The following is a 17105-nucleotide window of genomic DNA, read 5'->3' as shown; positions in this document are numbered from 1 at the left end:
TGGATGCCGAACTTAACATCGGGCTTATCTCGCAGGAACTGCCTCACTCTGGCAAAAGTAGCACGGTGCTTGACCACCGCAGGGTAGTCTCTGAAGATCTGGATGGGGCAGCCGTTAAAAGTTAGCTTTCTTTGCGAAGACACATTACACATTATTTTCCATGATGGTCATGGTGCACTCTAGCAATGAAATGACGTGGGTATCCACTGTCATCAGGGCGAGAATGAAGAGCTCGGTGCGCTCGGTCCAGGATAGGAAGCTTGTCTAGGCCAAGTACCTCCATGAGCAGCTTCGTGACAAATTCTCTAGTACCTTGACCATTTTCATTCCTTCCCGTATGCCCACAATTCTTATATTTTGCCTTTTCGAACGGCCTTCCAGATCAGTGCATTTCTCTGTTAGTTTCAACACCTCTATGGACATATTTTTGACTTGAACTTGTAGTTTTGTCACAAAATCAGATGAGTCTGTAACAGACTTAAGTTGCTCAAGAGTTGTACAGTGGTTGTTTATAATTAATTGCATTGCATCAAACTCTGTATCAATTTTCCTCTCCAGCATCACCATCTCTTCTTTCAAGCTCTCTTTAATATCAGTTTTGATCTTACTCAGATCCTCTCGTAGAGATTCGATTGCAAGCAGCACCGGGTCGTCCTTCGCTGTCGAGCTGCCTTCCTTCATGGTGCTCGCGGCCTCAGGCAAGCTTTCTTCCTCAGCGTCATTTTTCTTTCCTTGTTTCTTCAACGACATTTTAAGCAGTCAAATAAGGCTTGAAGTTGGACATATATAACAATATATAAAAGCTACAATATGATTAATGAGCTTTCTGTTGTCTTGTTTGATGAAATTCAAATGAAAATCAGCGGAGCTACAAAACACATCTTACTCCATCTTTCACCCGGAAGTCCCCCCAAATAGGAGCTTTTACAACAGTTGGAATCTGAAATGAATGCTTGTGTTGCATTTCAGCTTTGGCCAAATGTGGCCAAGATATAAGCTCAAATCTGGAACATATGTTCATCAAGGCTGAGCAATGGGTGTGTTCTGGCAGATTCCTTTAGGTGAGTCTATCACAATCATTCAAGTTCACTTTATGTGGGCCAGATGAAAGTGGTAAGTGTAGGCCAGCACTGGGCCATGACTCATCTGCGGTTTTCGAACATTTGTCGTGTAGATCCACCATTTCATTCCACCATTTTTCTGTATGAATATAAGTACAAATCAGATATTTTGCAAATGCTGCTTTATTTTATGTTTCCATCACTCACAAAATAGAGTCTGCAATTTTTTTGTTTTGTTATATTGGTGAATTGGTATAAATCCAAGTCATACAGAATATGGGAACAAGCCTGTTTCCTGAACATTTTGGTGTACAAATGTACAAAAAAAACTTGTCCCTACCTTTGTCATAGATGTTCACCATTTTAAAGCTCTATTTAGGTGAACATGCATGTTTTTTGTGGTTGCTAATTTAGATGTTACACCTTTCAATCTTCCTACAAAAGTTTTACATGGAAAAATTAGGATTTAATAAATCAATTCATAGATGCTGATGTGATTGATAATGTGTGCTTTGAGAAGCTGTTGACGCCATAAAAATCTTTAATTTAATTTTGTCACTGGTGTCATATGCACACCGTTACACCAGTGAGAGAATTAAATTAAAGGTTTTTTTTCCAATATGGTGTCAACAGCTTCTCAAAGCACACATTATTAATCACATCAGCATCTATGAATTTATTTACAGATTTATAAATTATGATTTATAAATTCACCAGTGTCTTAAAGAAACAGCACCACATTAAAGGCCAAGAATACTGGTTATTTATTCAAAAACAATATCATTACAATAACCATCCATCCATCTATCCATCCAACCATTTTCTGTCTATTCTACACAGGGTCAGGGGGAACATGGAGTCTATGCCAGAGGACTCTGGGTACAAGGCAGGGGACACTCTGGAAAGGATGCAAACTGATTACAGGACACAATCTCACACACACACACACACAAACACAGAAACCGGAGGAAACCCCAGGGAGAACATGCAAACTCCAAACACAGGGAGAAGGTGGGAATCAATCCCTGAACCCCAAAGGGATGAAACACTAAGCCACCATGCCCCATTAAAAAAAAAAAAATTGTGGGGAAATCTAGAAAACATGTTGATAGATTAATTTAATTTTGAAGTGAAAGCTGCAACCCCCCCCCCATATTTTTTTGGTAAATTCTGTTCAGTTATTAATAATTGGTAGGGTGTGGAACTCTAGAATAGACCTAGAGGAGAAAAGAAAAAGAATAGTAAAAAATTTTATTGTATCATGTTGAACGGAGATATAGCTGGATTTTGTGCATGATTGTGCGAGCAGTGTGGGCTAAATAAAGAAACCCAATTCAAACACACATTTGTTGCTTTCTTCAAGTGTGCTACAAAATACTGATGACGAGGATGGGATCAGCGATGCTGTTTTGAGACGCTAAGCATGGATATTGAACAACTGCAAGATCGGCTGAGTGAGGCATTGCTCCAGCTGCAGCTCGATCAACTGAAAAAATTGCAAAACTGTCAGTGAAGGGACAAAGCAAATGGCACTCACTAATCAGATTAATAAGTGAAGCAGTAGAGTGGATCATAGAGACGGAAGATGAAGATGTAACCCGTCAACGTGTGAAAGATTTATTAGAGGTTGCTAGCGGAATAACGCAAGGCAGCAACTGCATGGTGCAAGATGGCTGCGCTGATACAGACAGAAATTTGGCAGAGCTCGCACATTTAAAGAAACAGTACACAGAATTGTAACATCATTTTGAGTTATCAAGTATATTGAAAAATGAAATCCAGCACTTAAGTTTGAAAGTTCCTGATGTGTCAAGTTGCTCTGTGTTTTCCCAACATCAGCATACACTTCCTGAAGTCACTATCCGGCGTGATTTTAAGATTAATGGCCAAATCGGAGAACAGGGACAGAAAGATAAGCTGTCATACAACAATTTGATGCACCAGATTGAGGCTGGAGTGGACAAGGGGCACAGGGAGTCTGAGATCAATGCTGTGATAAGAGCAGTTAGTCCTGGTATGAGCCTGCATGATATGCTGGAGATCAAGACAGATTTAATCCGTTCACAGTTGCGCACAATTCTGAAAGGTCATTACAAGGAAGAAAGCCCAACAGATCTGTATCAATGACTAATAAGTGTCACACAAGAGGTCCATGAGTCACCACAAAACTTCCTATTTCGAGCCATTGAATTAAAAGAAAGACTTTTGGCTGCTGCTCGAGAACTGGATGGAGAAGAACTGTACAGTCGCAATATCATACAGAGAAGATTTCTGCGTGTGCTAGGAACAAGGTTATCCAATGATCACATTAAATATCAGCTAAAAACCTGCCTTGAGGATCATACAATCACAGATGAAGTTCTCATCACAAAGATGAACGAAGCTGTAAGTCTTGAGTGGGAAAGACAGCAAAAGTTCAAGTAAAATGCCCATATCAAAGAGACTAAAGTCACTGAGTTTCAGGCAGAACCACATCAAAGTCTCTCTTGACTGTGTGGACACGCACACACAATTTTTATTGTTCATTATTTATTGCACAACCTCTACCTGTCATCCACTGCTATAGTCATATTTATGTTTATTTCTATTTGCACTGTGTATTTATTGTATTTACACAATATCTTTGCACAATACTTTTTTTACATCATTTCACTTTATCTTATTTTATTTCACTTACATTCCATTACACATGTTCTTTTCTTTCTTTTCTGTGCTAAATGTCCTGTGTTCTTTTGTGTTGTCTTTCTTGTATTTATTGTCTTTTTGCACTGTCTTGTCTATGCTCTGTCTGCACCTAGCTGCACACTGTGCACTTTACGTGGCTAAGACAAACTTCTGTCCTAGCTCTGTGGTGTTGTTTTTCTGTTGAACTTTGTTGTTGTGTGTTTATGTAGCACCAGTTCCTGGAGAAACGTTGTTTCATTTCACTATGTACTGCGTCAGCTATATGTGGTTGAAATGACAATAAAGCTTCTTGAATCTTGAATCTTGAAAGTCAAGAGAGAGTGGGTCATGCTGGTGGAGGTAAAGAACAGTCCATGCAAATACAAGTAAAATCCCTGAAAACCCCACCAGTCATGGATAAGAAAGACTAAGAGAGGAGATCGGAGAATTGAGGAAAGCAATGAGTACTTACCATCTCACACGACCCCGAGAAGGAAGCGATGATGCCATGACTGTCAAGAGCAGGGCAGAGGTGACTGATGTGATCACTGTTTTAAATGTGGACAAAGTGGACATCTTTCCAGAGGGTGCAGGGGACCACTGCTAGGCCGAAGAGTATGGCAGTAAAAACTCACAGAACATCGTCACTGTGGCCGGAACATCAGAGTGAAATCCTGTGTGACAGCATCAAGCTTTTTAGAAGAAATTTATTAATAGCAATTTAGAAGAAGAGGCCACGAAGCAGAGGGAGCGCCGCCTACGTCCTGTTAAATCCGTAAGTGCTAATCAGCTGACCACCAAAGGTAATGCCCAGTTACTGACTCTAATCAGAGAGAAATGTATGGTGAACTGTTTCTTTGATGGTGTGGCAACACAAGCATTATGGGATACTTGCTCATAAGTCTGTCTCATGAATGAAAAGTGGAGAAAAGAATACCTCCCACAGACAACACTATGCAGCCTCGAAGAAATCCTCGGCCCTGGAAGTCTCACTGGTCGAGCAGTAAGTCAAATGGTCATCCCATTTGAAAACTAGATTGAAGTAACATTCAAGTTGGGAACAGACAAAGCCACACCATTAGAATTAAAGATACCCGTGTTAGTATTTGGTGACGATGGGGTGGCAGAGGAACCTATAATTGGATACAACGTCATCAGGTACTTGCTGAACAGTGGTGTTGAGCAACTGATCCATGTAGCGACCAAAGCCGTGAGTGCTGCACTGTCCTGTGATTGCAAGAAAGCAGAGGTGTTGCTGAACTTGTGCGTTGTCTTGATGAAGCCAAGACAACAGGTGCAGTGATGGAGTAGCAAAAGCTGAAAGGTTAGTAACAAGAATTCCAGCCAAACAGGCAAGAGCTGTCAAATGTTGAATCAAAACGGGCCCTTTATTATCTGACCAGGATGCTCTTTTTGTGCCAGATGAGTGAGCAAAGTGGGTAGAGGAAAACATTATCTGTCTCCGGCGAGAGACCTGTTCACGCATCTGCATTCCTGTGATTAATGATACTGTCCATGACCTCAACCTGCCTCCATGCACAGTTTTGGGCCATATAAAGCAAGTCAAAGCCATCTACCCCACTGAGATGAAACCAGTGACAGCCTGCGCGACTGCTGCACACACCACCGAAAGTTGGTGCCATAAAAACAGTGAACAAGTTACCCAGTCACAGGAAAATGCTGATGCAATGTTAGCTATTAAAAGGGAAGACTTATGGGACCCTCCTGTTTGTATAGATCATCTAAAACCCAAACAGCAGCAGAAGGTGAAGCATCCCACGTATACAGGACATGCCTGAAAGTTTGACAGGGAGCGCCTGGTTTTCTGTCCTTGATCTGGGCAAAGCTTATCACCGGGGCTTTGTACAGCCCAGTTGGCCTGTAACTGCATTCATAATACCTTGGGGATTATATGAATGAATAAACATCCCTTTTGGATTGTCAAATGCACCTGCTGAATTCCAATGGAGCATGGAGGAGTGCCTGAGAGAATTGCATGATGAGGTATGTCAACCATATGATAACTTGGTTCATTCACAGACATTTGAGAAGCACCTTCAAGTCATTAAGAAAGTGTTAGTGTTATCGGAAACATGGTGTCAAACTAATGCCCTGAAAATGTGAAGTGTTCCGCAATCAGGTACAATTCCTAGGGAGGCTGGTGACCAAAGATGGGTACATGATGTTACGCGGCTGACATCGCTCCACTCCATGCGCTGAAGGAGAGGACCTCTTTCTACTACCAGTCATATATTGAGAACTTTTCCCGCAATGCTACACCTCTTTACACGCTGCTCACTGACACAAAGACACCAAAGGGAAAAGTACAACCAAAGTGGAAGGGTGCAGGGAAGAATCGTCAAGGACAGCCTGCATCATCATGACCAGTCACATGGACAAATGAACATCAAAAGATCCTCTGTGAGGTAATCAACTACTTAACCAATCCACCAATGCTCGGATATCCAGATATGGACGAACCCTTTGTACTACACTGCGATGCTTTGCAGGAAGGTCTTGGTGCAGTGCTGTATCAAAGGCAAAATGCAAATTAGTGGTGATAGCATATGGATCAAGAACCCTGATCCCTCCTGAGAAAAACTACCATCTTCACTCAGGAAAGTTAGAGTTCTTGGCCATGAAGTGGGCCATATGTGATCGGTTCAGGGACTATGTCTATCGTGCCCCATAATTCATCGTTCACAGACAACAACCCTCTCACGTATGTGATGTCAACAGTGAAGCTGAATGCCACAACGTACTGATGGGTAGCTCAACTTGTTGACTTTCGTCAGGAAAGTCGAATGGGGATGCTGATGGGCTGTCGTGTATGCTACTGCAGATGGAACAGTACATGAAAACCTGTTCAGAATAACTGCACCCTGATGTCATGGTCAGCATAACCCAGTCAGCAATGATACAGAGTTGAGAGAGGGCCATGTTTGTGTCCACTTACCATTGAAACAGCATTATTGGCAGAACAGGAGGAGGACATGCTTGTGTCAGTTGCAGAGATACCCAAGGAAATCCTGAGAAAAGCCGAAGAGGAAGACCCTAAAATCTGAGAAGTCTTGACGTATCTCAAAGCCAAACTGTGGCCTAAAAATAAAAGTCAAGGTAAAAAGATTGAATGAGCTAGATTACACCTGGGTGAACATGGTCTCCTGTTTCAAAAAACAGCAACTTGTCATCAGTTGGTACTGCTTAGGAGATACAATGAGCTTATGTTTAAGGCGTTACACCATGACATGGGTCACCTAGGGGGAGAAAGGGTACTGAATCTGATTAGAGATCAGTTTTATTGGTCTTATATGCAAAAGGGAAGTGAAAGTCAGTTTCCATTCTGCAGGTTGAATGAAATAGTAGTGTACTGGTAAAGGGAGTTAACCACAATTGTAATGACAAAATTTGGATATTGAAGTTTATATGTATTAAAAACTTAAACTTAATCCATTTTCTTGACTACACTTGTGCATTAAATCAGTTGGCAAATAAGTGTTTCAAAGCTGGTACAAAGTAGAAGCATTCACCACAGATAGGATACCTGTCCATTGCAGGGTACTGTTCACACACATTCATACCAAGTGATAAAAAGATGAAACTTCCAGAAAACTCAGCACTGAAAAACAAACAAACTCAGGATTGAACCAGGGATCCTGGAGCAACACACCTGGTTCAACACAACTCAATAGTGTGTATAGTCAAATTAACCCAGCATATGTTTTATGTATTAAACAGGATGTGTGACCCAACACCCATTCTTTTTAGTAATCCTGGTCAAAATTATGATTATAAGGCAGGAATATGTCCCAGATGAAATGGCAGTCTATCACATCGCACTATGCACACACTCTTTCACACTGAAGGGCGATTAAAAGTCAATAATTCACTTGCATGCTTGTTTTTGGGAGGAGGGATGAAACTGAAGAACCCGGGCACAGAAACCAACACAGACACTACAGACAGTAACTTAGCTCAGGATTCAAATGACTTAATTAGAGTTATATTTAACAGCATTTTAAGCCAGCAGAGTAGCATAACAAATGGTAAAACTCTATTTTATGCTCCATTACAAGACATGATCGTTATCAACCATATCTTCTAAACTGTTTCAGAATGAGTAAAGAGTTATACACTACTCACAAAAAGTTAAGGACATTCGGCTTTCGGGTGAAATTTCAGGATGCACCTAAAATGCACTGTAACCTTTCCAGGTGAACTTCATTTGACCTTCTCTATACTCTTGAATGCACATGTCCAACTGTTCAGTGTTTCAGTACATTTTGCATAACTTGCTGTTGTCTAACAAGGTGCTTAATGGCAAAATTCACAACTGGTGTTTGATCCATGAAGCGACCAATAAATTTTCTGGTTCAATTAAAGTTGGTATTTAAACAGTCCTCTTCATCATGCTGTTCATATTTCGACATCATGAGACCAAGATGACACCTAACAATTGATCAACAGTACCTTGCCATTGTGAGGCTTCAAACAGGATGTTCTCAGAGGGAAGTGGCCACTGAGCTTAGAGTGTCACAGAGCGTCATCAGCAGGTTTGCGACAGAGATATAGAGACACTGGAAGAGTCACAGAAAGGCATAGAAGTGGACGTCCTTTAGCCACATCCCACATTGATGACCGCTTCATTGTGAACAGTGCCCTGTGGAACCGGATGATGAATGCCACTCAACTCCAGGCACATTTAAGGGAGATAAGAGGCACCCAAGTGTCACGTCAGACCATTCGAAACCATTTACATCAGCATGGTCTGTGTGCTAGACGACCTGCAAGGGTACCTGACCACACCACCAGGCACAGGCGTCGGGCCAGGGAGCATTTACGCTGGACGAGGTACCAGTGGGCCTCAGTGCTGTTCTCTGATGAAAGTCAATTCACGTTGAGCAGAAATGATGGTCGCCAACGATGTTGGAGATGTCAAGAAGAGCACTATGCATCAGCCACTGTTGTGGTGGTGCTACAGTCTCGGCAGGTGTGTCTACTCAATACAGAACTGCCCTACATTTTGTGAATGGTACAGTGACAAGCCAATACTACCTGAATAACATCATTAATCCAGTCATTGTGCCCCTGCATGAACACCACAGGCCTAATTTCATCTGCATGGATGACACTGCTCCAGCTCATCGAGGTCGCATCATTAGGGAATGGTTGCTGGAGGCTGGGGTACCTCAAATGGAGTGGCCTGCACTTTCTCCAAACCTGAATCCCATAGAAAACCTATAGGATCAGGCGAGTCACCGTTTAGAGGCTCGTAACCCTGCACCCCTGAACCTCAATGACCTGAGGGCCACCCTTCAAGAAGAGTGGAATGTCAGCAGACAATAAGTCGACTCATGAACAGCATGAGATGTCGTTGTCAAGCTATAATTGATGGTCAAGGGCACATGACAAATTATTGAGACATTGACATTTTTTTGTTGTAGTATACCCACCAGTGTTGTTGGCTTTTGTTTCAATAAATTGTTTGAGATGAGGAAATCACCATTGCATGCTAAAATGCACTTATACTTAAATGCCCTATTTTCGTGATATATCACTGTAGCGTGAACTTTTTACATTTTCCATTAATTTCACCCAAAAATCCTTAACTTTTTGTGAGTAGTGTATCTTTGCACTTAAGGCCCAAAGACAGTAAGTGTCCTGCATATTAACACTTGGAAATGTGGCAGCGCACAACCTTTGTTTCGTTTACAAAAAAAAATTCAGATTAAACGTATTTACGCTGAAAACACTTGGAAACTTGGAGATGATAGCATCCACCTGGGTAGGTTAAAGAGGTGTTCAGTCATCTTGTGAGAATTTACAGCAAAGTTACCGACCTTTATGGGAGTTGTGAAGTTTGTGAAATCTGTTGTGATGTCCTCTCTGAAGCGGTGGGATGCCGGACACGCTGTTTCCCATGACTGAGAGGTGATAGCAGTCTCCCAGAGTTTCAGATCGTGAAGAAATGAAACGCTAGATGCAAGTTACGTCCTCTTGAGCACTCTTTAGGAGTATGGAGAATAAACGCGATCGTCAGTGATGGTCCGGAAGTGCGCGATTAGCAGGGTGTCGGAGGCGCGCTCTCTACTCTACTGACGAGCAGGCACTGAAGTCGAGAGCGACCTGACATGGGAAGGGAAAAGAAAAAAGCGCCATTTTGGCCTTTTTTTCTGCCTATCTGATCCGGACTATTCGTTCCCTTAGCTGTGCCAAAGCTGCGGAACAAGTCTGTTTTCGGGTGGGGAAGAAAAGAAAAAATGGGGAAGAAGGGGAAGGAAGAAAAAAGAAAGCTGGGGAACAATAGTCTGTTTCGGGTGGGGAAGATAGGGGAAAAAAATGGGGAAGAAGGGGAAGGAAGAAAAAAAGAGTAAAAAAAAAGAGAAGCAAAGACAGGAAAGAAGAAAAGAAAGAAAGGAAGAAAGCAAAGGAGAGACAGAGTGCCATGTGTGATTTATATGTGCCTGTTTTGTAAAAAAAAAAAAAATTAAATGTGCTTTGTTACAGAAAAATAACAAAAAATTCAAGTCCCCCTCCCATCCACACTGACCCTGTTCGAATCCCACCTCAGACAAGGATTAAATTTATTAATATAATTTAATAGTTTTAAAATGACAGCTGTTAGTCTACAGAAACCTTCCTGCTGTCAAAATGAGTCAGGTTCTAACTCCTGTGTATTTAGTCGACCTCGATAATTTAATTATCTCCAAAATATGGCTTCTCAGTACGTACCTACTGTTAGAAATATATATATCTTTTTATACAAAAGACACACACCATAACAATACACATAAGTGATAAATTATTATAAAATAGTAACAAAGTATAGAAATCTATAAACGAAAAACCAATATTTATATTATTAAATATATATGTTAAAGCACACACCTAAATATGCACTAACCTCCCAAAACCTATGAATAATGATTAAACAAAGAATACATCCAAATCAAGTCAAGTAGCTTTTATTGTCCTTTTGACCACATATAGTTGACGCAGTACACAGTGAAATGAGAACGTTTCTCCGGGACCCTGGTGCTACATAAACACCAGAACAACATATAATTACAAAACACCACAGAGCTAAGGACAGAAAGTAAGCTGTCCTAGCTACATAAAGTACATGGTGTGCAACTTGGTGCAAACAGTGCAAGACAAAAGACACTGCAAAGAGACAATACAGTACATATAGCAACAGTTGAATAATGTGCAAATACAATTCAAATAATACATTACATGTAATCTAACAATAAATACAAGGGACAAATTATAAAATGGCAATATATTAAACTATAAACAAAACAGAAAAATACTATTTAAACATCAAATATTTAAATATAAAATATACATATAACTTTGTAAGAATACAAGCGCTATATGCAACATATCTATATTTTCTTTATTTTTTTGAGCAACTGCTCTTTTGTCATCGCCTCTGTCACTGGACAATAAATTCTGGCCTTGTCCTGGCTATGTCCAGTTGCTGATGTCCTAGAACGACCACACTTTCTGCAAGTGTTGGCCTTCCACTCACCTAATGTATGCACGTGGTTGAAATGCTGTTGGAGGAACATGTCTCGGCTGATGGACCATCACGTAGGGTGGAGTGTTGCTGGGCTGGGGCGTGCTGGTGGCTGAGGGTCCAGGCTCCATGTCCAGGGTACGAATGTGGGGACCGGTGTGGGGACCATGCTTGATAGAAGTGCTGGGCCTAATGGGAACAGCACCAGCTTGTGCCGGTATGCCTAAAGCAACATGAAAAAAATATATATTAACAGTCTACATATATGGCAGGAGAATTTAAGCAATGGGTAAAGAGTTTAGGTGAGATATTTCAGATATACTGAGATATTTACATACCAAATTCTCCTCCATAACTTGAGTGGAAGAATCTGAAAAAAAGTGATGAGTGTCCACAGGCCTGCCCTGGACATTTACTTATCTGTAACATTAAAAAAAAAAAAACAGTCAGTTGGCACGCAACCTATAGATTACATGGTATGGCTTTATGTCTTTTCTACACATACCCTCTGGTGAGGAGCAGGTCTGTCCCCAGCTGCAGAGGGCCTGTGCTGGAAAACTGCCATGGCCTGCCTGCCTGTCTCTCTCTCTCTCTCTCATATATATATATATATATATATATATATATATATATATATATATATATATATTATAATCATATATGTTATTAGTTACCTGTTTTTTTTTTCTACAGTTCTCAAATGTTGTACATTTCATTTTACATTTCATTGCACATGTTCTCTTTTTTGGTGCTAAGTGTCCTGTTTTTTGTGTTGTCTTTTTGTACTTATTGTTTTTGTACTGTCTTGTCTTTGCTCTGTTTACACCTAGTTGCACACTTTGCACTTTATGTGGCTAGGACAAACTTCTGTCCTAGCTCTCTGCCGTGTTTTTTGGGTTTAAACTTTATGTTGCATGTTTATGTAGCACCAGGGTCCTGGAGAAACGTTGTTTCATCTTCTACTTTGTCAACTATGTGGTTGAAATGACAATAAAAAGCTCCTGGAAGACATTTGGACCATCAATGAAGTGTTATGTCATGTCAGGTTATGTAGTGAGTATCAGTTCTGTGGGCAGAAACACTTATCAAAGGAGAATGGCCAAGCCAGTCCAAGTTGACAGGAATACTACAGTTCCTTGAACAACCACTCTTTACATCCACAGTGAGAAAAAAATGCAACTCAAAATGCACAACACGTTGAATCTGGGCTACAACAACAGAAGACTACTTCAGGTTTTACATGTCAGCCATCTCTGAGTCTACAGTGGACACAGGCTCACTGAAACTAAACAGCTGAAAGCCTGGTAACCCTTTCAAAGTCATCATCTGTCCAGTTTTGGAATATGTGTTCCTGTTAAAGTGGTTGGTGAGTATATGTAGCTGTACATGCTATACAGCATGCAACAAATAAAGCAGATATGATATGTTAACAGCAATACTGTAATGTACAAATAAAAGTTATAATTTTACTGTCTTCACTGAACTTTTATGTAGGTATGTATGTATTATTATTTATTATTATTACTCCGTTTCCTGGGCGCGCTACTAGTCCTAAACGATAATAGCTAGCTTTTCATGCTGATAAGTATTATAGTTTATTTTATATGAACTTTAAAATGCATTTTCCCTGACTTCAGACCGCTACTGTGTGTGTGACGTCAGCTAGAGTGTGTCTCTCAACGGGAATCTGAGCAGCAGAGGGAGCAACATACAAAGTCACAAAACATTCAACTGGTACTAAATTGGCGTTGTTCAGTACTCCTTATATTCATTTAAATAAGCTGGGCCCAAAAATTTAGGTATGCCTACACCAAATGGAACTAGAATGTTGCATTTCCAGAAGAAAATGCGAGTGTGATTGCGAATATCTTGCTTAAACTATTGCAAGACATGCTCAAATAATTAAAAAAACCCTCCTCCCTAACTCTAGCTGACGTCACACACACACACACACAGTAGCGGTCTGAAGTCCGTGAAAAATACATTTAAAAATCCATCTAAAAAAAACTATAACACTTATCAGCATGAAAACTAATAGCACACCTAAGCAGCATTTTAGCGTTGGAAGCATGTTTCTAGCTATTATCGTTTAAGCTATATGTTGCTTAAACTATTGCAAGACATTCTGAAATAATACATAAATACAACTCCGAGCGGGTCTCGAACCCGGGTCTCCAGCATGGCAGGCGGACACGCTAACAATATACCAATAAAATAAACTACAATACGTATCAGCATGAAAAGTAATAGCACACTTGACTACAGAGGTTGTTTGGGATATTATACAGGATAAGCAATGTCATTGTATTGCCCAGGTAACATTTTAAAGCTGGTTAGCCGGAGCATTAATGAGTGTGAAATGGAATTGTCTTAGCACAGGAAAAAGCAGCAAGTGTTTTATGCCTCTTTATATGGCAGAAAGCAATCCAAGTCCTAAACATTTGGTTAATGTCTGGTGAAAAGGGGTTTGTGTCTTACGTTTGTTTTCTGGTTTTATTCTTGGAAACAGTAGCCGACAGTTACTGTGTTGGCTTAATCAGCGATGTGGCATGCAAGATGTGTTTGCACTCATTTGGCTGAAATGTCAACATGGCTCATGGCACTGGCAGCAGGGGGGCAAGAGGAGTTCTCCAGGAGGGAAGCCAGATGGAGCTACTGATCAGGGAGTTTAGCTTTTTATCTGCTCCTATGATAGGGCTTGGACATGAACCCTTTTTTTTTCCTTTGACTCTTTTTCTTTTTGTGTCTCCCTTGGTTTCTTTGCCTATTTTGTTGCTTTGGCAGATTGGGTACAAATTATTATCATACAATGCACCGGGCACTTACTTATTTTGTCCTATTCTCTTTTCTCTCCATTTCATTTTATTGTTTATTTTGTTCCTTTTTGAGCTACCAGGAATGTTCAACCTTACTCCAATTCTCAATGGCATTCTAAAGTATGTGGTTTATAGGCGAATAGTGCTTTTTAAATGCTTTTTACCTCAAGTGCTCTTCTTAAATGGACCTGTCCTTTCTCGCTTCATGCTTCTTGTAGGCTGAACTTCAGATGATGGAGCAGCAGGCTCAAGAGACCAAGGAGTATATGGACAATCAAAAGGTAATAGAGAAAAGGTTGCTGATGCAGAGACAGCGCTGCTGAAGAAAGAACTGGATCAGGTAAAGCAGAAAAAAATGGATGTGTGTGGGTGTGTATTTAGTAGGGATGCCACAATACTCAATATAATATTGAACCGTTCGGTACGACCTCCACGGTTTTTCGGTTTTTTCTTTAAAACAATAATAACCATGCGTTTTTTTTTTCTCCTTCACGCGCTCTATTACACTCTGTACCTTCTGTGTGTGTTTGCCTGCACTGTACGTCTACGTGCTGAGACAGACACGCCTCCCCGCGAGTAATTATCCAATCAGTGAGCGCTAAAGTTAGGGGCCGTGACCATGCGTGTGATGCTGGTGTCAGATTTCACTCTAACCCTGGAGAGCGGTGAAGTGAGACAGAAACACGAGGAAGCAGCGCCGTGATTCGGATCTGCGGTGTGTGGACATTTGTTGTGGACTATGATGCTGATGAAACAAAAGTGGTAAACAAAAAACTACTGTGTTTAAGCAGTGTTACACACGAGTTACCTACTGACATGGAAATACTTCCAACATGACCACACATCTACAGCTCCATCACCCGGAGATATCACTGTGTGGAAGCGGGAGCCTTTTTTCCCGACCTCTACAAAAAAACGCACAAAAAATTTGAAAACGCTTTGGTTAAAGCACAAAGTCTTGCTCTAATAACAGATAGCTGGACCTCAGGGGCAACAAAGGGTTATCTCACCGTGACTGGTCAATACAGAGCAGATTGGGAAATAAAGAGCGCCGTCCTCCAAACCCGTCTCCTGTAATAAAGTCATAGAAGCGCTAATTTTTATACCTCACTATTTTCAGTACACTTTCATTGTGTTAGTTGATTTTTGCATTTAAGTAAAATAAAGAGAATTGCAACTAAAACCAGTTTTTTTCTTCTTAACATACCTACTGTTCCTGTCACCTAAACAAAGAATAATGGAAAAAAACCTTTAATTTGTCAAGCCATCCGAACCGAACCGAACCGAAAACCGTGGGTAAAAACTGCGGTACGTATTGAACCGTGGGTTAACTGTATTGTTGCATCCCTAGTATTTAGGTGAATGTTTTGCTTCAGTAGCTACCCATTTGGCATGCTATAACCATGCCAAGTTCAATATTCCCCAGGAAAAAATATTTGCGTTTGGGTGCATTCCAAACTTATTAAAAGTGCCGTCTGTATGTGAGGCCATAGCTTCGCTTTAGTAAGACAAAGAACCATGCAAGACCTTGGGTTCTTATTAATGAGAAAAAGAGAAAGACAGAATGCATGTGTGTGTAAGTGGAATGAACTGACTTGTTACATTGAAAATGAACAATAGTGGTGACATCAGGTCAAGCATTACATGAGTTAATCGACCAATTATTGTTTAATTGGAAAAGAAAAGATTCCAGTATGTACTCAGAAAACAAACAAACAAATGAACATCATTTAATTGGGCACAGATTCTTTTGAGTTTCTTTTAGTCTAATCATATTACCCGTCTGTATATTTCTAAAAGATGAGACTATGAGAGCTGATGCAGAGTTTTTCATAAGGTCAGAGATATCCATATTCTGAGGCAACATTTGCATGGACAATGCTGACTCCAAGTCCTTATTTATGTATCTATTATACAAAGATGTCGTTTAACATGTGTTCATAGAACTTTTAAATCAGACTAAAGAAACGCTTAGTCACTTTGTTAGTCATGTCTCTTATATTTGAAGAAAAAAAAAAAGAAAAGAAAAATACCACACACACACACACTAACTGTACAACACTTAGTACTTAATACTTAATACACACTCTCACACACTAAAGATGTAAAATTTAAGAAATTGTCAACCCCAGGGCTGTTAAAAACAGCAACAAAAAACACATATAATTCAAATTTCAAATTTTATTTGTCACATACGAAATCATACACAGTACGACATGTAGTGAAATGCTTTTTACGACTGTCTTACATGAAAGAGGAAAGAGTAAAAAAGAAAATGTGTGGACATGAAAAGATAGGGGATATAGTTAAGAAGTATAGGGAAAAATAGGGAAAAATAAAAAGTAAAACAGGGAAAAATAATAACTACTGTAAGTGTTTCAGAAAGAGGTAGGTCTTCACCCATCTTTTAAAGACGGCCAGTGACCCAGCTATTCGGCATTCAGGGAAAGTTCATTCCACCACCTAGGTGCCAGAACAGAGAAGAGTCTAGATGTATACCCACCCTGTACCCTGAGAGATGTTATACACTAAACACTGTCTAGTCAAAGTGCAATTACCAGCAATAAGCTACAGAGCCGAAAGTTTTGTTTTTGAAAGGCTCAGCCATAATAGCTTCATAAATGTAACATTTACTACTGACATTTGCTACTGACAAGGACCTTTAACCCCCCCCCCCCCATCCAATATGGTTAGCAGCCATCACTCATAAAATGCTATTATAAATGTGTGTATAAATGTTATTGCAGCATTAGATTTAGAAAGGCCAGAAGGTCAAAACAGTCCTGTTTAGTATGTTTCATTCTTTTAATCAGTTAATCATTCTTTTAGTCAGTTTAATTTCTTTCTTATATGAAACAAAATTGAATTAGGTATTCATGATATAATCTTTATAACCAGACTTGCCAGATCTATGTTACAAAAGCAAGCCAATGTAATACAAGTGTGTATTTAAACACATAGTTGCCTAGACTCATGTCCTAAAACATGAAACATCAATTCTCGTACAATAATAATAATAATAATAATAATAATAATAATAAT

At 40.1% G+C, this 17105-nt stretch overlaps 1 pseudogene; it reads left to right on the top strand.

Annotated features, from left to right (window-relative positions):
- Positions 1-1104: 1104 nt before the first annotated feature.
- The window catches only part of LOC131346693 (cilia- and flagella-associated protein 58-like), a 36255-nt pseudogene continuing 20254 nt past the window's right edge, over positions 1105-17105 (top strand).

Source organism: Hemibagrus wyckioides, linkage group LG26, assembly GCF_019097595.1.
Source record: "Hemibagrus wyckioides isolate EC202008001 linkage group LG26, SWU_Hwy_1.0, whole genome shotgun sequence".
NCBI lineage: Eukaryota > Metazoa > Chordata > Actinopteri > Siluriformes > Bagridae > Hemibagrus > Hemibagrus wyckioides.
Note: the sequence above shows the minus strand (reverse complement) of the source record. Positions and strands in the feature narration are given on the sequence as shown.